The 23,786-nt window shown below is 44.0% G+C and overlaps 1 non-coding gene and 1 pseudogene across 1 annotated transcript; both read left to right on the top strand.

Annotated features, from left to right (window-relative positions):
• The first annotated feature begins 960 nt into the window (after positions 1-960).
• LOC100830560 lies at positions 961-4,943 on the top strand. The gene is made up of 6 exons (XR_002961968.1): positions 961-997; positions 1,163-1,275; positions 1,359-2,040; positions 2,127-3,792; positions 3,908-4,033; positions 4,611-4,943. It is a non-coding gene; the product is annotated as an uncharacterized LOC100830560 (transcript).
• Positions 4,944-5,011: 68 nt separating this feature from the next.
• LOC100830253 lies at positions 5,012-14,853 on the top strand (annotated as a pseudogene).
• The last annotated feature ends 8,933 nt before the right edge of the window (positions 14,854-23,786 follow it).

Below are 23,786 nucleotides of genomic sequence, written 5' to 3'. Positions count from 1 at the left end.
AATTGCATGATCTGGGATCAAGTGTTTCCATCGGAGAGCGCAAACTTGTCGTCGAAGCTACATGTACCATCGTCGTCTCCGAACCAGTAGCAACATGCATGACTTGACGACTCAGCATGAGTTAAAGAGTGATCACCTACCTTCTTAATATAATGATATAAGAACAGTACATTTGGTTCTATCATAATCTACTCCAATAAATAGGATCATCGCAGCATCTGCACATCGGTATTTGCCGAGGCCAACCAAACAGGTCAAGCATGGTATTATCATCACCAAGGGAGATCTTCAAGCAACCATCTTCCAAAAGGAAGAACACACAAATCAACCTTGAGAGTAGTGTAGGACTAGATATCATAGCTAGGTTTTCGCTCGAAGAAATCACACTTGGCGTCGAATGTGCCATGCCGCCATCTATCCTCACTACTGGCTGGCTCGCGGCGAGTCGTGTCCTAACCTGAATACTAGCTGGTCTTGGGTCCATGTAAAAACGAGCTTAGGTTTCTTATAAAGCACATGGTATTTTGTCAATGAAAGTGTAAATACGTGTCGTTTTTGGTTGGTTTGGCACTCATGCGGCTGCGGCTGAGTCGAGTCCAACCGAGTGTGTGTAGAGGTGGGGCCATCTCTACGGACTGCTTTGGAATTGGTTCTACTTCCTTCTAAATTGGAGACGCGTCTGTAGGTCCGTGTCGACATCGATCTCGATCTTGTCCCGATTCCTCCTAGTATTGCCTTCCAAAGTATTATACATCTTCTTCTTTTTAACAACACCTTAAGTAAACCTCGTCGACTTCGTAAGAAAACAAAGGCGGCTGATTCGATCGATCCGATCAACGTAGTAATTGGTGGGGCGATCCGTGATCGATATCCTATCCATATCCATGGAACGCAGGCGGCGGCGTCGTGCCAGCGACCAAACACCAACCTTTTCTTCATCTTCTGCAGCTTCTAGCAGCCATGCCCGTGCCGACAATGCAAAGAAATCAGCTGCTAGGTAAGTTAATCGATTTAACACCTCATTCCCCTGTATTATTCTTTCTTGTCTTGTTTCTTTCCCGGACACGTACTACCCTATACTATACACCTGGTCATTTTTTTCTTCCAAAAAGGCCGAGCCCATATAAGTAAATCGTTCAACCCTTACAGACCATCTTTAAAGTAAAAGAAAATTACATGCAAGTTATTGCGGGTAAACGTCGTTGTCTTCCACCTACACTCGCCGGTGGCGCGTCGTGGGCGAATCTTGATGCTGCATCTCAGATCCAGACCATCGTCCCGAAGAAGACACCAGCGAAAATGATTTGTGAAACAGACCATCGTCCCAAGAAGACAAAAGAGTTGGATGACCATCTCAGATCCATCTTCAGTACCTATGTCTTGGGACAACCAGATGCATTTACCACTTGCTATTTCTACATTTTACCATTTGAGTATTCTAGATCTAGGATTGTGGAAAGGTTGTCGTGATTTTCCCAAAGACATGAGCAACCTTGCAAAATTGTGTCATTTTTATACCCCACGTATTGAGCTTCACTCTGAGATTTCTAATGTGGGAAAACTTAAACTCTTAGAAGAGTTAAAGGTATTTAGAGTCAATAAAGAAAGTGAAGGATTTGAAACCAAGCAACTAGAGCATTTGACCGAGTTGAGGAAGCTTGGCATCTATAACCTTGAGAAAATACACACAAAAGAAGAAGCATCCGAAGCAAAACTGATAGAGAAAAAGTACTTGGAGAGGTTAACATTGGATTGGGATAGTAAGCGGGCGAACGTTGATCCTGGTGTGGAAGCATTAGTTCTTGAGAGCCTTCAACCACATAGATATCTTCAAAAGTTGTCCATTAGAGGGCACATGGGCTCTTTTTGTCCAAAATGGTTGGGTGATGAGCTCGATGTCAAAGCTCTACAATCTCGTTGTCTCTCTGGTGTTTCTTGGAAAGATTTCCCTCCTCTCGGGAAGATGTTTGATCTTCGTGAAGTAACATTGGAGTGCATTGCCACAATGAAGGAGTTTGTTATAGAACAAAGCTTTTGCAGGTAAATAAGGTTTACAGTCATTGGTTTAGTAAGTTTTTGAAAAATTGGTGTCACAGACTGCTGACATATATGTTTGCTTTTTGCAGGTTAACAAAGCTTACACTCAGTGGCTTGAATTCTTTTGAAAAATGGGTGCCATCACAGGACGCCAATCATCTGTTCCCTGCTCTGCAAGTATTGCTTATCAGAGATTGCCCCAAACTTTCAGTGTTGCCATTCTCAAACCAGGTTGTTTGCCCACCAGATCAAGATAGGAACATGGATTGGTTTCCCAAACTGCAAAAGCTTGGGATAGTAAACTGTCCAAATTTTTTTTTAGTAGCTCGTATCCCCTGGACTGAAACCCTGAATCAAGTGAACATGAGAGATGTAAAGCTATTGGAGAAGTTTCAGTACTCAAAATCATCTCATGGAATAAGATTGAGTATTAGTGGAAAAGATGATCTGCATAGCATAGATCAAGTGTTAGCATCTGATATCCTGACAGAGGTTACGGATTTGACACTCGAGAAGGGCCCATGTCTGGAGTTGAGGCACCTTGTGATGCTAACCTCACTGAACATTGTGACATTCAGGAATTACCGATCTCATGTGTTTGCACCAAGATCAAGTTCTCTGGTTGAGACATCAGGAGGTCATGGTGACGTCAAAAGGAATCTTCCTGCTCTTGAGAATCTTCGGGTCATGAGTTGTGGTGCTAGTGGAAAGGAATTGACAGAGCTGCTCACTCACCTCCCAAGGCTCTCCGACTTGTCAATCTGGGATTGTGAAAAGATAACACAGCTGGCAGTGGGGGTGGATCTGCAACAAACAACGTCAGCAGCAGTGTCGGGAAGAGAAGATGGTGGGTTGCTGCTCTTGCCTGGCCATCTCTCTGACTCACTACGGGACTTGATGATCCGTAACAACCCAGAGCTAGTCTTGGTGGACCCGCCAAGTCTTCTTCCTGGCGGAGGAGGAGGGCTCCAGGCCCTGCGTTTCCTCCAGGAGATTGCAATTTGGGGCTGCCCCAAGTTCCTGTCGGCCTGCTTGGTTTCCTCTCCTTCCCGTTCCCTTTTCCCGTCCTCCCTGCAATCCCTCGAGCTCCAGGGGGTGAAAGGCATGGGGACGCTGGAGCTCCTCTCAAACCTCACCTCTCTCACCAGTTTGGATTTGACGAATTGCGGAGAGGATCTAAGATGCGAGGGCCTGGGGCCTCTCCTTGGTCAGCTCCGCGAATTAACCGTCTTTTCCAGCCCCAAATTCTTTGCGGGTTGGAATCCTAATGCCAGGCGGGTGCTGCAGCATGAAGGAGGAGGAGAAGAGCAGCGGCGGCAAATTGTTTCCCCTCTCCCGACTTCATCCAAACTGCAGCTGCTCTATACGGATGAGGCCGAGGGACTCCTTGCTGCGCCCATCTGCAGCCTCCTCTCTTCCTCCCTCGCCGAGCTGCGACTTTGGGGGACCAAAGACGCCCATCTCGAGAGCTTCAGCAATGACGGCCTTCACCTCCTCACCTCCCTCCAGGAACTTGAATTTAACTGTTTCGACGAGCTTCAGCACCTCCCTGCAGGGCTGCACAAGCTCCCCAACCTCAAGAGATTAGAAGTCGACCGCTGTCCAGCCCTCCGGTCCCTGCCTGACGAGGGCCTCCCCAAATCGCTGAAACACCTAGATGTCAGAAGGTGTGGCAACGAGGAGCTAATACAGCAGTGCAGGGGGTTAGTGGGAACCATACCAGAAATCGTTCTGGAAGATTAGGACTGACACAAGGTAACGGGAAATACTTATTTGATCGTCATGCATATCCCCACTTCCCACCATTAATTAACCTTGCTTTTTTCCAGCGTATTAATCTGACCACTGTTTGTTTCCATCTGCTCTGCAGGCCTCTGCCTTGGGGATCCCTCGTATATTCTTCTATTCTAGTCCTGTCGAGCTCAACTCTCCACACATGCAGAATTGCCGTATGGATGAGGGTCTTGGGCAATGTTTTATTCTGTACATAACTCTGGTAAGTGCATATCTATTCTGCAACTTTTCTCTTGCTATACCATATCAATTTTTAACTACTTGTTATATCCGGCAATATCAGGTTTCCTTTTCCCCCATGATGACAGTGAAAACATTTCTCCTACTAAAGTATTATTTAATCTTCTCCATGTCCCTTGTCTTCCAACTCACAAGTTAAAAAAACCAGTGTGACTATCACTTAACGCCTTCTAGAAATTTCTTTGTTTTTCTTCCTGGACAAAAATAATGAAACATGTCATTGTATTCACCATTTATGTCTGATATTTGTGCATGTGTTCTTACATTCGCTATCATAGGCTTCTTCATACTGTTCATTTAAATTTGGGTGGTCATCACTCGTCAGGAATCGGTGACGTACTTCAGTTATGCTGGTTATATATCAAATTTCTTTTTTTCTTTTTGACAATATGGAAAATAGTTCTCATACTAAAGCATTATTTAAAATTTGTTTCTCCATGCCCCTTGTCTTCACACTCACAAGTTGAGAAAACTGTGCTGACAATAGAAAATTATGAAATCAGTCATTTGTTTACCATACATTTTCAATTTCTGTGCAGGTGTTATGTTTATTCTCAAAGGATTCTGCATACTTTTGATTTAAATTTGGGTGGTCATCAACCATCAAGACTCGGTGATGTACCTGTCTAGTTAAGGTGTGCGGATCAAAATATCACCATGGCATAAATCAAAAGTGCAGGTCACTAATTAAGAGTTAACAAGTCAGAACTTTGTATTCAGCAACTAATATTAAGGTTTGCAATTTTTTTCATCCACTGCCATATTGCTATAGAATATAGATACCAGGTGCTTTCGTATTGACCATTTTTCCTTGCGTGCTGTACTACAGGGTTTCTTTTGTTTGCTCTCATAGGATTCTACTCCCTCCGATCAATAATAAGTGTAGGAGCTTTAGTACAAAGTTAGTAACTTTGTACTAAAGCTCCTACACTTATTATTGATCGGAGGGAGTACGTACTTTGCATTTAAATTTGGGTGGCATCACTAATGAATACTCGTTGGAGGTGTATGTGGCTAGTTTGGGGTGGGGGGCGATCATTGTGGAATAAACAGAGCTTCAGTGTTTTGCAGGTTTGCAATTTTTCTCACCCTCTGCTATATTGCTGTTTTTTCAGATGTTCTTGCATTCGCCATTTTCATGCACTGCCACATTGCTATTGATACCAGGTGTTCTTTTATTGACAATTTTTTCTTGCTTGCTGTACAGGGTTTCTTTTTTCTCTCTCATAGGATTCTTGCCGCTAGTTCAGGCGCTGGGCAAAATATCATCATGGAATAATTGTGGAATAAACAGAACTTTGAGTTTTTGCAGGTTTCCAATTTTCTCAGCCTCTGCTATATTGCTATTGTTTCCAGGTGTTCTTGCATTCACAATTTTCCTTGGCTTGCTGTGCAGGTGCTCTTATATGTTCTGGCAGGCTTGTAGATATGTTGTGTTTACATTTGGTTGCTGCTCATAAAGGCTTGGTGGTCTACCTGGAAAGTCATGTTTGATGATAAAAAAGATCCTCATGGAGAATCAGCACATGCCTGGAGCCAATTCAGATCACAAGCCATCATTAAATATGTGTCCAATATGTTGTCCATTTGCATCCAGATAAAAGGTAATTTTGTAATAGTTATTTTATATTTGAAACTTTCAGACTCAACTTTCTTTGGTTGCTATGGCACAACGTCTGAAATCAACGTAGCAGTAGTAGCATCTGAAGGTATTCCACCTGTTTGTGCTGAAATAGTGCAGTCTGAAATGTGTGTTCTTTAAGACTCAAGAGGATCTCCATGTCCTGAGTGCTATTTAAAAAACAAATCTATATACTGCCATCTGTGGTTACTTATTAATCAGAACTGAATGCTGCAACTCTATAATATTTATTAAGGAGGTGTAATTATGAGTCTTCCCCTACTGGGGAATTGCAGAAGTTAACAATGTACATCTAACAGTTAGCCACAACAACAGGAAGCCTCACAATGTAGTGTCTTTCATAGGCAAATCTTTTTTGATCCCGATCACTATTTGGTCGGCATTCTCTGAAGTCTGCTTGAACAGTCCTGTTCCATATATTCTTTTTGGGTGTCCCAGGTCATTGTTATGATGGCAGCCGCTTTGTCCTGTCAGTGTGATGCTGACAAGCGTGCTCTTTCTGGATGCTACCAAGTACCAATCCAAGATATCTTGAGCCGCCGGGGGCTGCACGATATGAGTCCTGATGCACTTTTGTCCAAATTTCAAGGTGCCGACGACTCTGACCTGCGAGATTGTCTTCGGTAGGTACCTTTTTCTTTAGAAGAAAATGTTTTCGCCATTTCTGTCCTTAACCCCATACAGCTAATTACTACTGATGGAACTGTAGTCTTAAGTGCTCACTCTTTTTAATCTCCTTTATTACATACATACGAACGAATACGGTTGGAAGCTCACGTTGTGATGTTATTTTAATTTGTAGATCATCAACTTGGATGCCTCATTTGATCATGGAAAAGGTGCTGTGGCCTTAAGGGTGCGGTTTATGCAGTCCTGTGCCACCACAAGAATGCTGCTGTTTTGTGAATCGATGCAGTTTCAGTTGCCAGAAACAGTTCTTGAGCTGCATGGTGCACACAGCTGGTGATTATGATTAGGTCTTAATGTATCATCGATGTTTGTCGCTTGTTATATCCCTAATGTCTTGTTCCTAATTCTGTTCTTTCATTGGATGCAGTGAACCAACAAATATTTCTTGATCTTATGCCGGTGTCAGTCAGAAATTGCTGTGTTGAGTCCAGTTAGGTACTCAATCCTTTTGACCTTCATATGGCGTGTCCTATACTATATATATGATCCAGTATTTTGTTCATTCGGTATCATATGACTATTTTGCATTTACCCTGGCGGAACAGAGGCAAGTACTTACTCCTTTTGGTTTGCCCCTTTGCCAGCACTTGTCTTGACGGCAATTAAGAAAGTGCTCCTCGATCATCTCCCTTGCTCCAAGTCTTGAGCATGCATGAATTGTGCTCTCGAAATCCTATTCCATGTATGCGCATGTGCGCAACATGCAGTCTTGACGACAACGCCTGCTTGTTTGAATCCAGCACCATGGTCGAAATTCTTCGCAAAAAAAGCACCACGGTCGAAACGGCGCGAAGTACTTACTGTGTGTCTATATATATATATACATGGTTGCTGCATTTTATTAGTTGTTGCTCTTGTAAACTCAGTAGCTGGAATCCTCGATCGAAATTATGATATCGGTGAATGTACAGGCACCTGTTTTCCACCAGTAGATGTAATTAGCTTGTTCCATAATTCTTAGATCCCAGTTATTTTGGCTTAAATATCGTAACTAAGTAACTAACCTCTAGTTTATTCTGCTATTTCAAAAAGAAAAAGAAAAAGAAAAACTCTAGTTTCTTCTGAAGGAAATTAGCTTGATGGCTCTCTAAAAAAAAATTAGCTTGATGGCTTTGTCGATCTTCATCCTACTGGCTGGTTATATGATCAAGTGCACAAATGGAGCAAAAGGCTAATGCTTTTTTCTTTTCTAAGTGTAATGACGGACGTGTTTTCCATATGTTTCCAAAAAGAAAAGGTAATAGAAAAGAATGAGAAGGAAATGGTCCTTTAGAAAGTTGGGAAGGGTCAAGGAAAGGATTTGCAAATTTCACCTGAAATTCGTATACTTGCAAAAGAAAACTGACTTTTTTTATTAAAAAACACACCTTAACAACAAAAATAACTGGGCCCAATGGGCGATGGCGAGATAATGGGCGTCATTTGGGCCATGGCCCGATGGGCTTTCAAACGAAAAGCCCATGGAAATGTCTCGTCGCCTTCCTCTCGCTGTTCCGCCGCCTTCTGCGCCCAAATCCCTGCCGGCGACGAGCCCGGCCACTCCTCTTCCGGCTCCGGCGGCCGCGCCGCCTCCACTCCCCATCCATCTTAGAACCATGGCCTCCTCCGTGCCCCCATTATCCAAGGGCGGAACGCGTCCGAAGATTCCGCATGCGCAGAGCGGTGAGTGGTTCTTCCCTCCCGCCATTAAACTGTTACCCCTGTACGCATACAGAGAGAGCCGGTGGTTGTTCCCTTCGGCCACTAATTTCCTGAAGTCAATTTGTTTTGCGCAGACATGTTTTTTACTCGTAAACACTCACTGCTACTATGCAAAGACTTCCCTTCATATTTTTTTTGAGAAATACTTCCCTTCATTTTGATTGCTAGCATCCAAGAACTTTCGGTTCTGTAATTTCTTTCAACTTTGTACTATGCGTGCAGATCTGAATAAATAAATTCCGTTGCTCCATCACGTCAATTTATTCAAAATTTGGTCTTTTCTGTCTTTCTTGCCCTGCCTGCTTGCCGGCCTGCCACCATCTTGTGCTTGCCACCAGCCGGAAATCAGATTTAATCGAATGCCGGCCGGCCTGCATAGGGTTGATATATCATTGTATTGTGTATATGATCGTGGCCAACTGTACATAGATATGTCCCTCATGCATTGTGCATGAGGACAAAAAGATGCCGGCCATTTTTCTTTGGAGATGCCGACTAACTGTACATGTGAACTTGCATTTTAGGATTTGATCGATGTGTACGAGATAGAGTTGAATATATGACTAAATTCCCATTGGCTCATTTAATTATATATGGTAACACGGAGCCCGGTCCATGCTCTAAATTAATGTCCCCTTTGATCACCACGAGCTGCTCAAGAACAGGACTAGATTAAAATCCCATCCAACCACCGCGAAGGTAACATTAATTTGCCAGAATTGATATAGTTTTGCCAATCTTTGTTGTCTTGTTTCTCATGTTTATAACTCGTTTCTGATCATCTCATTAGCATTCCGGTAACAGAGATGATATTTTGTTTATCTTCATTTCCAGGAGTGAAGAGAATTCATGGCGATGGTCCTGGATGCTTTTGCATCCTACATGCAAAGCATGCTGGCAAAAATGGCGGCGGAAGAGGTGCACCTGCTGCTCGGAGTTTCCGTGGAGATTGACAAAATGGGCGACAAACTTAAGGACCTCAAGAACTTCCTCGCCGACGCTGACAGGAGGAACATCACCAACAAGAGCGTGCAAGAGTGGGTAGGACTTCTCAAGCGTGCCATGTATGATGCCACGGACATCCTTGACCTATGTCAGCTCAAGGCCATGGAGCGTGGAACATCCTCTGTTGATGTAAGGTGCTTAAATCCCTTGCTATTCTGTATCCAGAATCCCTTCCATGCCCATGACATTGGGAGCCGCATGAAGAGGCTCAACAAGCGGCTTGACTCTATCAAAGAGCAGAGTGCTGCCTTTGGCTTCATCAATCTTGGGTCTTACGAGGACCGTTGCTGGAACATGCATGCCTCTCGTCCTGGCAATCGTAGTCGTGAGACGTCTGGGGAGCTCGACCGGTCGGGCTTAGTTGGGGAGAAGATCGAAGAAGACACAAAAGCACTGGTGGAGATCCTGCTGACCGAAAAAGAAGGGTACAACAAAATCATGGTAGTCGCCATCGTAGGCGTCGGAGGGATCAGCAAAACCACCCTTGCCAAGAAAGTCTTTGAGTGTCAATCAATACTTCAACAAGGTTGAGCTCCTCAAGACAGCCATCACCCTTGCCGGGGGAGACCGACATGGTCAAAATGCATTAGCTGTGCTTCAGCCAGCCCTTACCACTGCGTTGACAGGGAAGAAACTCTTGTTGGTTATGGATGATGCGTGGAGCCACAAAGCATGGGGCGATGTGTTCGAAACGAACTTGGCCTGTGCTGCAGCTCAAGGTAGCCGAATTCTTGTCACAACTAGAGATGAAAGGTTGCGGCCGTACCACCGTGTTGACAAATTAAATGATGAAGATGCCTGGTCATTGCTCAAGAAACAGGTCTGTAACTAAACTCCATGCTCGTTCACCAATTGCTAGCTCCATATTTTGGACTAGAGATGGTAATATAGTATATGCACTCACGGTCACTAAAACTGTGGGATGGGGATCAATATAGTCTAGGGTGAGGCAGGTGTTGGCCAGGACATTGAGAAGTATATAGGGTGACCAACCACAGCAAGGTCCTTTCCTTGAGGATGAAGCGCGAATTGAGGGCCGTCCAATACTTGCCAGTCTGCTTCCCATAGGACACTGCTGGCCCACTTTACACATGTGGTCTCCAGCCTGCTACTTACCCACTTTCCTTAGCCTTGTGCAATTTTTGCTCCTTCTCATTATGCCACTAGAAGTGGCTAATCACAATGTTTCTTGCCACGGTAATCATGGCCTTGAAATACTATCTCCGTTTTAAAATATATATATATTTCTTTCTAGGGAATATTACAATATCTATCATGCACTCATACCTGAGAATTGACCACAAAACTTAAGTTTTTTTTTATAACTCCGTGCAATTGGATTCGGCCCATGTGTGTGTCCAATGCGCATTTGCTTTTTTGAGGAGACAATGAGCATTTGTGTGTCCAGTGGTCCCACATTGCTTAAGATCAACAACATATATGCCCTAGGACCCCAAACACCAAAGCAACAAACCATTGGTTAACCCTTTTGCATGAGTTAAATTGATTCTATATGGTCAGTATCTGAAATGCCCGAAGAGCTAAACTATGCAATATATATAAGCTATGAAGATTTGCCTCCTTCCGTCAAGCAGTGTTTTCTATACTATTCCCTTCTCCCTAAAAATGCAGTTTTCCATAAAAGTTGCATTATTGGCATGTGGATTAGCGAAGGATTTCTTCACGAAACCTTAGATGATTTGGAAGAATTGGGAAGCAGGTACTATAATGAGTATGTTTTCTATACTATAATGATATTGAGGAACCTTATACAGCCAAACATAGAGTATGTCGATCAAAATGTTTGCAGCATGCATGATGTTGTTCGTGCATTTGCTCAGTTTGTGGTTAGAGATGAGGCACTAGCAGCTCACAGTGGACAAAGTGGTCTCATCAGTAAACTTAGTGCACAGAAGTTTATTCTGACTGTCTCTAGGAAGCGAATTATCAGAATCACATGAGTTAGACTGGAGTTCTTTACATGCACAGAAGACACTGAGAACACTAATATCAGTTGGCCATATAAATATGAACCTGCGTGATTCGTTCATTGATTTTCCATGTCTCCGGACTCTCCACACAGATTATACAAATGTTGCTTTATTGGTTAAATCTTTGGATGAACTCAAGCATCTGAGGTACATGTCGGTAGAGAGATCTGATATATCAAGTCTGCCAGATAAAATTGGAAATATGAAATTCTTGCAGTACATTAGCCTTGAAGGATGCGAACAATTTGTGAAAGTTCCACATAGCATTGTAAAGTTAGGGAAGCTAAGATGTCTTATCTTCCGTGAAACTTGTATAAATTGGATACCTAGGGGTTTTTGTGCCCTAACAAATTTGAGGGCACTACATGGATTTCCAGCCCTGGTGGATGGTGACTGGTCTAGTTTGGAAGAGCTGGGCCCTCTTTCCCTGCTCAGGGCTCTTGGACTGGAGGTACTGGAGAATGTATCAGCTGCAGCTACCTCGTCCGCTACGAAGGTAAGGCTTGGTGAGAAGGTGCACCTTACCTATCTAAGATTAAGCTGCAGTAGTAGATTGGGAGATGATGGGCTTATTAAAGCGGGAGAAGGCGTCTCTGAGGAAGAGGACCGACAAATCGAAGAGGTGTTTGACGAACTTTGCACTCCCCCTACCTTAGATAGGCTTGAAATAGTAGGATATTTTGGCCAACGGCTCTCAAGGTGGATGATGTCAACATCAGCATCATCTCTTCAGAGCTTGAGGATTCTAATGGTTGAAGACTTGGCTTGCTGCACCGAAATGCCTGATGGCTTGTCTCAGCTCCCATGTTTGCAATTCATTCAGATCTTCCGTGCTCCGTCCATCAAACGTGTTGGACCTGAATTTTTGCAACCCTGCTGTCACCTCAGTCCTCGTCCTTCTCAGGCAACGGTTGCATTTCCGAGATTACATGAGATGAATTTAAGTGGAATGGGGGAATGGGAAGAGTGGGAGTGGGAGGAGCAAATGCAAGCCTTTCCTGTCTTGGAGGAGCTTTTACTTGATAATTGCAAACTTAGACGTCTTCCTCCTGGCCTTGCTTTCCAGGCAAAGGCTTTGAAACAGTTATACATACAACACGTACACTTCCTTGAGAACCTTGTTTATGTCGTCGACCTTGAAGTGCATCAAAGCCCCGACCTGGAGAGGATCACTAATCTTCCCAAACTGCAGAAGCTTGTCATTGTCAAATGCCCAAAGCTGAAGGTGTTGGAGGGTGTATGTGCACTGCAGAGGCTTGTTTTGGAGGATTATGAAATGGAAACACTTCCAGAATACATGCGAGGTATAAACCTAAGTCATTTCCAACTAGACTCCTGCCTTGCGCTGCTCACTTCCATAGCCACGGGACAGCCTGGTCCTGAGTGGGACAAGTTCAGCCACGTTCAGAATGTCAAGGCATATGCAAATGATGGACCAAACAATCCAAGGAAATGGTATGTGTTGTATGCAAAAGATCCCTACAATTTGGAGACAAATGTCAACCTCTCTTTCATGTCTACAGGTAAATAATCACAGCTCCCTTTATCTTACTTTATTTGCTACACTATTTAATTAATAAAATTCTACTTAGTTTGTATATATGTTCCCTACCTTTTCATTTCTCTTGGTATGTTTAATTTTAAAAAGTGCTAACTACGATGGCTACTTGTTGATGAATACAATTTCTGATTTTAATTTGGCGCTGCTCGCCCCATGTTGCTAATATCTTGTTTCCCTAGGCTACCTTGAGATTAACAAAGCTAGAGCGATATTTTCTTTACATCTGAAATCCACTCATGACTATTGCAGTTTATTTGAGTACTTTTGCAGTATAGCTATTGCATTGCAACTTATTATCTAACCAACTTTACTTTTTCTCCTTAGGAACCTTATTATCTTGTATGGTGGACACACAAGGATGTGAGTCTGTGCTCAAAATGCGAAGAAAAACCTTCAACTACATCTGCAGCTTCGTGAACAATGATATGATGGTAAGGGATAGCAGCTACACCTTTGCTGATGGGACTGGGAGGGTGTTGTGTTTAGAAGACCAGGTAGCTGTTGCTCTAAGAATGTTGAACTCTGGCGAGACACTGGAAATCTTGGGATCCTCTGTCGGTGTGAACGAGTCAACCGTCTCGCTGGAAACTCAGAGGTTTGTTGATGCTATACGGGAGCGAGCAAGGCACCACATGAAGTGGCCAGGATCTGACGAAATGGAGAAGGTCAAGTCCAAATTTGACAAGATCCACGGTCTGTCAAACTGCTGCGGTGTTGTACATACAATTCACATCCCATTTGGATCAGAAAACTGCGACCATGAGAGGAATCTCTGTGTACTAATGCAAGCCTTCGTCGATCCAGATATGAGGTTCAGAAACATTTGGCAAGCATGGTCAGACAGGACAAACCAATTGAATCTTTTGCACGACTCTGAGCTCTTCAAGGAGTGTGAAAAGGGTGCTTGGCTTAACGGAAGCAAGCTAAAGGTATCATCAGAAGGATCAGAAGTTGGCGAGTATGTAATTGGTAATGCAGGATACCCTCTTCTCCCTTGGCTCCTAACACCTCACCAGCAGAAAGGCACGGATGACCACTCAGACTCACAAGTGGAGTTCAACCGGAGACAATCTGCAGCTGTAAGCGTTGCACTGAAGGCACTGGCAAGGTTGACAGACACATGGAAGTGCCTGCATGGAGGGAGCCCGAAAATCCCATGTGAGATGTGGAAGGCAATCCAGGCCTGCTGCATGTTACATAACATAGTGATAGACATGGAGGAGGCACCCATGGGGAGGGACTACAAGGTGAATTACAGCGAGCAAGTGCGCAGGATAGCAGAAGAGGATGCTGTCAGGGCAAGGGATTTACTGTCGGCCAACTTCATCAGAAGGTCATCTGAATCTCAAGGTAATCTAATTAACACAAATTGTCCTAGCTAAATGTTACTTTGCTCGCTAGGTTGCTCTCTCTGCTTGGTTTCTCATATTAATGCCTTCAGTTTAGCCCTCCCCTCCTCCTTTGAAGTTAACTTTCCCTTGCTGACGTTGCCGGTTTAATAAAAGGTCCGTTTTGATTCAGGTGACGTCTCAAAAAATAAATATTAATGTCCTCCTGCTGGTTCCATCATTAATTGTTCTATATCTACTCAGGCCTCTCGGCAAATCCATCCGGATCAGGGAATAAAATCTCAGGGGATCAACAGGAAGACTCATCAAGTAGCATCATCCGATAGCAAGAGGAAGGGTGACAGTGTTTGAAAGGTGATGGTCATCAGCCTGGGGAGATGTGAGCTGGTCTTCACGGATATCTTTTGATTCAATGCTGCTGCAGGGAGAAAAAGAAAAAGGGCTGGACAATAATTTGATTTTACAATCACCTCTTTGGCTACTAGGTTCTGGCTGCTTAAAGCTTCAACAACTTGAGCTGCTGAGAAAACGAGAATGTAATTACTAGTATTCCGCCGTGGACATGGTAACAATTTGTTTTTTTTTCCTATGCCATTCACTTTGCTTATTTTAGCAAATATAGCAGACATTAGTGTTTGCGGTTGTGTGCCAGATCAATTGGCAATTTGGTTACTCGAGCTGAAAATCACATACCGATACAGGGCGGCCGGGGAACTATATATACATATGTACTGCTTCCAGCCATTATTTGTACTAGCTAGGTGTACTTAGTTTCCAGGAACCCATTCCTGGTACTATTATCTCTAAGCTGTTGTGATTATTTGAGGAGACAGATGTGTAATTTGTGCCGTGTCCTGCAGTGCTTGTGTTTGAGGTTTAATTCCTAGATGGATGTTTGCGGCCCACTGGACCTGGATGGACTTTGCTTTGGCTACAGAACAGGACCTCTATTTGTATGGGCTCTAAGCGGTTGGGCCCTTCCTTATACTGACTCCCCTTTCCTTCCCCTGCCTCTTTTCCCACATTCCCTCTCTGCTGCGGTGCTTCTGAAAAAAAAATTCTATACCCGTCGGGATTTTATCTGGCCGATGGAAATATATTTTTTCCTGTGGGTTGTCCACCAACAGGAATAGGAAATAAAAATGTGTTTTTGAAAAAAATTGACTTAGAAAATGAGCTCCAAATTAGACGAGGCTGAGCAAAATAGGAGTAAAAGCTAGCTGGGAATCATGCGATGAATAATATAGCAGTTAATTACACGCTTGTTCTTAAAAATGCAGCTCTTCTTAATTACACAAGTAATTGACTAATAGTAGGTTTTTGAATCATTAAGTTCACTTAGGGTTGCAGATAATGCAAACCACCACCGGGATTGTGGACGGCCGTTTGCGGATAAATAGCATGCCCCTAGGCGACTAGGGTTTTACCTGGCGCCGCCGCCTCCAGTGCCGGCGGCCATCTTTCGCAGGCTGCCACTCCAGCGCCCGCGTCCATCTCTCTTTGGTTGCCTTCGGCCGCTGTTGAACCTACCCGTTTTAGGGTTCCCGTCCTCTCCAGCAGCGTGCGCTGCTCTTGAGTTTTTTCTGCATGCCGATCTTCATCGGATTCTTTTCGACCACGCCGCCAAGCTCGTCAGGTGTAGACTGCTATCGGGATCAATGAAGATCCTTGGTTGGAATTGCCGTGGTCCCAACAGCAGCGCAGCGATTCGAGCGATCTCGGATCTCCAGGAGCAAGTTCGAGCAGATGTTGCTTTCCTGTCTGAGTCTCATCTGGTTGATGCTAACGCAGATTCCCTTCGGCGCAAGCTAGGTTTTGACTCCATGCTTGTTGAAGCTAGTAATGGTCGTGCGGGTGGACTTGTTTTGTTCTGGAAAAATCAGATCAATGTCACGATGCAGTACCTGACCCTTAATTTCATGGATGCGGTGTTAATTCCTCAATGATGATGGCGCTGAGTGGTGGTTCATGGGGCTCTGTGGGGAGCCTGCTTGGGAAGATCGTCATCTAACTTGGGATTGCATCCGAGATCTCCATGGCAAAGCTTCTCTTCCGTGGTTGATGCTTGGTGACTTCAATGAAATTCTCTATTCCCATGAGAAGGAAGGAGGAGCCCCTAGACCTGATCGTATGATGCAATCTTTCCCGGATTGTCTCCCGGACTGTGGCTTGGAGGATCTTGGTTACTTCGGTGATAAATTTACATGGCGACGAGGGACCTTGCGTGAGCGGTTGGACCGTGCTGTTTGCAATGCTGCCTGGGCGGAGTTGTTCCCGCTCGCTGGAGTGGTAAATGAAGACCATATTCACGCTGATCACAAGCCTGTTGTGGTTGATCTCGAGTATCATAATGGTAGTGAGATTAAAAAATCTGTTGGTCGGCAATTTGAAGCTAGATGGTTGTCAGAGGAAGCGGTACAGGAAATTGTGACTGCTGCTTGGCAACGGGCAATTCTTTCCGGCGAAGCTCCATCTCTTGCTGATCGGACGAAGGCTGTTCATGAGGATCTCCACCGCTGGGATCGTAATGTGCTTAAAGGCCCAAAGAAGCGAATTAAGAAATTGAAAGCTGAGCTAGAAAAGGTTAGGCGCGGGCCAAATAATACCGAATCTGTTGCTCGGCAGAAGGAAATTCAGGTTATTATTGATAACCTCTTGGCGCAAGAGGAAATATATTGGATTCAGAGAGGGAGAGCGAATTGGCTGTGATCGCAATACCTCCTATTTTCATAATGCGGCCACGGCTCGCAAGAAGCGTAATCAAATTAAACGCTTGCTAGATGACACGGGCGTTTGGAAGGAAGGTACGGAGGAGTTAGGTCCCATTATTTCAGGTTATTTTTCTAACTTGTTTACCTCTGAAGTTCCTGAACCAGATCCGGGTATCTTGTCAGCTGTTAGGAGACGTGTTACTGATGAGATGAATGCTGCACTTACGGCTCCGTTTACAGCTGACGAAGTTCGTAAGGCTTTATTTGATATTGGGGATCTTAAAGCCCCTGGTCCAGATGGTTTGCATGCCGTTTTCTATAAACGTTTCTGGCCGATGCTCGGTGATGATCTAATTACAGAAGTTCTTCAGGCAATTAATTCTCGCAAGATTCCCACAGGGTGGAATGATACTTTGATTGTTCTCATTCCAAAGGTTGAATCACCAGAGAAGGTATCCCAATTCAGACCTATAAGCTTGTGCAATGTGGTGTATAAAGTGATTAGCAAGATGCTGGCGGCTCGGCTTAAAGTTTTCTTGCCGGAGATTATAAGTCCAACACAAAGCGCATTTGTCCCCGGACGGTTAATAACTGATAATATTCTTGTTGCTTTTGAGAGTTTCCATACTATCAAGCAGAGGAAGCATGGGAAGGTGGGCTTGTGTGCTGTTAAATTGGATATGCATATGGCCTATGACCGTGTCGAGTGGCGTTTCCTGGAATTAATTATGTTGAAGCTTGGCTTTCATGAGAGTTGGGTTAAACTCGTTATGGAATGTGTCTCTTCTGTGCGGTATTCAGTTCCGTTTAATGCTCACGTGACGGAACAGTTTGTGCCATCTCGAGGATTAAGGCAAGGCGATCCTCTGTCGCCATACCTTTTTTTGCTTTGCTCAGAAGGATTGATTGCCTTGCTTTCGCATGCCGAGGAATCTGGAAGGCTGGCGGGGCTGCAAGTGTGCCGAGATGCGCCGCCAGTCAGCAACTTGTTGTTCGCAGATGATTCATTAATTCTTATGCAAGCAAATCCTCAGAATGCCCAGACTATACAACATATCCTTGCTGTTTACTGTGCAGCATCGGGACAGGCAGTAAGTGAAGCTAAATCAAGCATTTTTTTCAGTCCTAATACAAGTGATCTTGTGAAGCAACAATTGTGTTCTTGTTTGAATATTACTAACAAGTCGCTCACAGAGAAATACCTCGGGCTACCGTGTACTGTTGGCCAAGATAATAGTGGCACATTCCAATTCTTGGTTGACCGGGTATGCCAACGTATTAATGGTTGGAAGGAGAAAATGTTATCAGTAGGGGGGAAAGAAGTGCTACTGAAGTCGGTTGCGCAAGCTATTCCATCTTACGATGTCTGTCTTTAATATCCCTAAACAAACTTGGAAAGGGATGACAGATGAGATCTCGCGCTTTTGGTGGGGTGACGATGATAACCACCGTCGTATGCACTGGATGGCTTGGTGGAAGATGTGTATCTCGAAGAAACAAGGTGGCATGGGGTTCAGAGATTTATCCTGTTTCAATCTCTCCCTTTTAGCTAAACAAGCTTGGCGTCTTCAGGATAATCCATCTTCTCTATGTGCCCGTGTCTTGAAGGCGAAGTATTTCCCTAACTGTGATATGGTTAATGCTCACTGGAAGAAAGGTGCATCTTATACATGGCAAAGTATTATGGCTGGGTTGCAAACACTTAAACGTGGTTGTATTTGGCACGTGGGAGATGGCTGGAAAATTAATGCTTGGCAGGATCCCTGGATTCCTAATTCTTTTTCCCGGCAAGTTATATCTCAGCGTGGTAATCATCTTCTATCTAATGTCTTGGAGTTCATTCACCGGCGACTGGAGAGTGGGACACGGACTTGATACAACAGACTTTTCTTCCTGTTGATGCTAACCGGATCATGAGTATTCCTCTCCCTAGGTACGAGATGGAGGATTTCATAGCCTGGAATTTCACTAAGACGGGCTTATTCTCTGTTAAGTCAGCTTATCACATTGAATGGGAACGTCAATTTGGTAGCAGAATGGCTCGGGCTGGTGCTCCAGGAATGATGGACGTTAATCACACATGGGACAAGCTTTGGAAACTCAAGGTACCAAGCAAAGTCAAAATATTTATATGGAGAGCATTGCATGGAGCTCTTCCCCTTCGGTCGATCTTGGCGAACAGACATGTTAAGGTCAATGCCCAATGCTCTGTGTCAGGGTGGCGCTGAAAATGTCCGGCACTTGTTGTTTACTTGCGCTCGGGCGAAACAGGTCTGGCACTTTCTTGGGCTCAGTGACATTATCCGTTATGCTTTGGCAATTGATCTCTCAGGCGAGATTATCTTGGAGTTTCTTCTGGAGGAAAACGCCTCGTCGAGCGCGGCGGAACTTATAGCTACTGCTACGTGGTACCTGTGGTGGGAGCGACGACAGGGGGTTCGTGGTGATCCTGTACAACCTCCTGAGCGGTCGGCAATGGCTATACGGGTCGCCGCTGAAAACTTTGCCCACGCTAGAGGGAAGAAAGCGGCCATCAGGCGCATGGTTGGGAGAAACCCCCGTTGGATCTCATAAAGTTAAACGTTGATGCATCGCTGGACCCGGAAACTCTAGATGGGGCAATTGGTGCTATTCTTCGTAATCATAAGGGTGAGTTTGTGGCGTCCGCTAATCAGCGGATCACTTGTTGTCCCACAGTGTCTGTGGCTGAAGCCATGGCTCTCCGGTTGGGTTTAGAACTGATGCATATGGCGGGATGCAATCATCTTCTCGTCAATTCAGATAGTATGGATGTGATTGAGGCCATGAACCAAAGAGGTAGATCTGCGGGTCTGGGTGCTGCGGTTTATGATGATTGTTTTTATCTAGCTTCTGACTACCCCAGAATCTCTTTTGCTCACTGCCCCCCGTGAGGCTAATGAGGTGGCTCATGAATTAGCGCAATTAGCTAGATACTCTCCTCCTCTGGTTTGGTTAGAAACTCCTCCTGAGTGTATTGTACCTCTCCTCTTACATGAAGTAACCCTTATAACGAATGAATAAAGAGGTACTTTACTTGGTCAAAAAATAAAGTTCACTTAGGGTTTTGAAATAGCTAGAATTACACATGATGTACCAAATTAAATGCTCTAAAACTTCTACAAAACAGTGTCTAGGAACACAAATAATAATTGGTATCGGCGGATGGACGAAAATATGCAGCAATCACGTTCACTGGAGGCAGCAATCACGTTCACTGGAGGTTGCACTCATATATGCAACTATCTTACCCTCTGAGACCACAATGGATCACATGCAAGGTTACCGTACACAAAGTCCAATATGTAACTATCTATTATATACTAAAAATACATGACGGAGCAACCAGAAAAAAGATAGGTGGGCTAGAAATCCCACAAAAAAGCAAAATTGCTGATCGTTGATATGTGTACCGGTATGCTGCAACCATCAGATCTACATTATCCTAATTCTATAACTGCAGCAATCAGATTTACGTGATCCTAATTCTAATCAAATAAAGGTAAAAGATCTCTGACCGTTGATATGTGTACATGTATAGCTGCAACCATCAGATCTACATGTGTCTAATAACTGCAGCCATCAGATCTACGTGATCCTAATTCTAATCAAATAAAGGTAAAAGATCTCTTCGCTGATCAGGGGTACGTGGACGTCAACGATCAGGGCTGCGATCAGGGATCCTTTGAGTCTCTCCCCACATCACCGCATCAACCCCTGTCTCCAACTCATCCTCTTCTGATCCCGTCTTACAGAGCTCACCGGCCGGCTGCAAGTCTTCGACAGTAGATCGCGGTGGCTCTTGCTGTATGAACAACATTTGTATCAACAGCCTGCAGGTCCGGCCGGCCTCCGCCGTACCAATTCCAAACCTTTTTTCATTGTGCAGTAGTAGTACTAACACTGGCAGAGGATCCTTGGAATCCATACAAACACAACCAGGATCACGATGCTTGCATATGTTGGCTGCCTACTTAGGTGCACGCACATGCAGTACAGTATGGGAAAAGCTGATTGCCCGTTTCAGTTATGTTGAACATGGCGTGTCATCTCTTCTCCAAATTAGTTGGAAGAAACAGGGAATAACATAACCATAGATCATGCCTTGGCAGATGGTAATGCCTGCATCAGGCTAATAGTTAGCACAGTCGCCCCATCTAGCTTAGGGAAACATTTGCATAGTCGAGTCAGTAGCCAAGAACAAAACATGGAGTTGTATCCCTAACTAATCATGCATCAGGTTTACAGATTTTGTTTGTCTGTTTGTTTTCGGTTCATCAACAATTATACTTTTGGAGATAGTTGCACTGATCATGAGAACTTAACAGTATCATTTAAACACCGACTATATTGTACATATGCTCCATTTTCTTCTTCTTTTGTGACGCGGTCCTAAGTCCTAACTCAAGGACAATGTGTCCCTGGCGATAGTAATGAAACACCTGAACATGCGGATGTACCCTGGTCTAACCCCTTTATAGTCATGCTTTAGATTTACATGATAATTTTTTATCAGTTCGTCAATTGTTTTATTTTGTAAATCATTGTGACCACGAGGACACTTAAGATATCTTCGAGGCATCGATTATATTGGATTCAGGCCTCCGGCGACATTTGTAGAATTCAATGGTGCACCCTGGCTCCCGAGCGAAAAAAAAGGCTTCCCAATTGTGAAATATTTTTTTGAACAAATGTAGGAGTCCTTTATGTTCTTCTAACCCAGGAAAATATTTACTCTGTCCCTATGCAAAAAATAAGTTTGAATGCTTACAATTTTGCTTTCTAAAACTGTCCAAATTTGTTCTTTTAGGTTGCAAAATGTATTTTTATGAAAATTAGAAGCCAATGGAACAGGTAATATGACATACTATATACACTGATGTAATTTATTCAAGATCATTTTCTATGTGCATGACTCACGAAATTTTTCACAACATTAGTATTCTTTAAATTAATTTTACTTGAATTAGCTGGGTGGTACATGGATAAGTTGTTTTATAGTTTTTGCATGGCATTACATCATAGCAAACTGATGCTACAATTAATCTTTTGGTCCTCGATTTTTCGTAGCATTAGGTTTCTAAAAACTTGTACTTATGTAAAATGAAGTACATGTGTGTTAGCATCCTTACCCCTTTCATGTACTGAAATCAATTGCAAAAGTAAAGTAGGCTATGTAATTTACATGGTTCCAAATCATGTGGTATGAGGTGTTGGAGATATATGAATATCTAGAGAAGTAAAAAAATGGATAAAATGGAGATAAAACTACCATATAGAATTTATGAATTCTTATTTTGGATTTGTTATTTGATTCCATAGATCTATTTAACAAGTGCGGCATTTATAAAATATAACATGGCAACGATTAAAGTTATAGCAAAGGAGGTAAAATTATAGTAAAAGATGTTGCCGGCGCATTTGCGCAGGCCACTGTGCAAGTTATATATTAAAAGTACATGACGGAGCAACCAGCGGTAAAAAGATAGGGAGGCTAGAAAATCCCACAAAAAAGCAAAACATCTGAACGCTGATCTTTATCGTCAACAGATCTCAACCGATGGATTGCATTAATCCAATTCCACCCACGCATCCATCCTCTACCAGGTAACAATTTGAGACGCCCATGGACCAGTCCAATGGCATTAATCCAATTCCACCCGCGCATCCATCCTGGCAGCCGCATGCCTATGCTCCGCCCAGGAACGTATCTGCCGTCTCCATGTCCTCCACGGCCACCCCCGATACCCTTCCCTTTGCATGGCGGATCACAGAATCAGCATCCTGGGACCTGTGCAGCAGCCAATCTGAAGCCTCCTCCAACCAGGCGCCCGTGTCATGGTCTCGCTGATCATGGTCGTTTTTACAACCGTCACCTTACTGCATGTTGATGTCACAGGAGGAGAACTGGACAAGGCGGAGAGCATCTTGAGCACCACCGCCACAGGAATCTGCATAGCTGCCTGACCAGCCGCCCATAATTGCCAACCCTGGCGGCCACCGGCCTCCATGGAAAGTATATACTAAGTAGCCGGTGCATCATAGAATTTGTTTAATTCGTTTTAGAGTCTTCGATTGTAAACAAGACACCGTAGTATAAGGTCTCCTGAGTCCAGGTCGTGTACGGCAATCAAATTGTATTGCATTAGGTCTTTTCTTTGAGTCCGGTTTAAACTCAGATCGCCTGTGATCTGGGATAGCGTCGTGTTGGACATGGGTCAGCCGCAAAGCCTATATAAATCAAAGAAGCAGATAGAAAATGCTGCAGGTTATTGCGGCAGAAATCCTCTCCACCGAAACCATAGTTTTCCTTGCTTGATTGCGTGTAAAGGCTCGCGCTAAGTTGCAGGAACTAGGTCTGATCTAATAACACATTAATACTACGGTTGGCAACCTTGAGGACCTGTCCGGAGGATGTACGCAAGGACGTCGATATAGATCGTACTTATCATACATGACCGGCCAGCCGAGCATATGAAAAGATCGGTTCAGGTACAGAGTGCTGCAAACTTGCAATTGCATATAAATACAGATAAATGTGCGCCATACATGTTCTTTATATATCTTCGCCTTACGTATACCTGCAACAACCATTAGTTAATCGGAATTTATATGGAGCGAACATTTGGTTTTTAGTCCTCGGAGCGAACGATCTCCTGGCCATCCGATTGAGAACACCGTGCCTGAGATCACGCCACGCCACGTGTCCTGTGGGGTGACATCTTTAGTTCTGTGGCGTGGTAACTTTAGTTCTGTAGGGATGACAACTTTGGTCTGTGAGGGTGGCAACTTTGGTTCTATGCGGGTGGCAACTTTACTCCGTCGTGCCAGAAGACTAGGGAGCAAACGTTTAATTCTGTGGGGTGGCAACTTTAGTTCTATGAGGGTGGTAACTTTAGTCTGTGTGGACGACAACTTTAGTTCTGTTTGGATGGCAATTTTACCCGTCGCGCCAAAAGACCAGGAGCGAACGTTCGCTCCCTATTTCATCCCTTAGTTAATTAGTTAATCCGGCCAGTTCTGAGAAAGCATACGGTGGTATTTGGA

This window comes from Brachypodium distachyon, chromosome 1 (assembly GCF_000005505.3).
Source record: "Brachypodium distachyon strain Bd21 chromosome 1, Brachypodium_distachyon_v3.0, whole genome shotgun sequence".
NCBI lineage: Eukaryota > Viridiplantae > Streptophyta > Magnoliopsida > Poales > Poaceae > Brachypodium > Brachypodium distachyon.
This window is presented reverse-complemented; position numbering and strand designations above follow the sequence as displayed.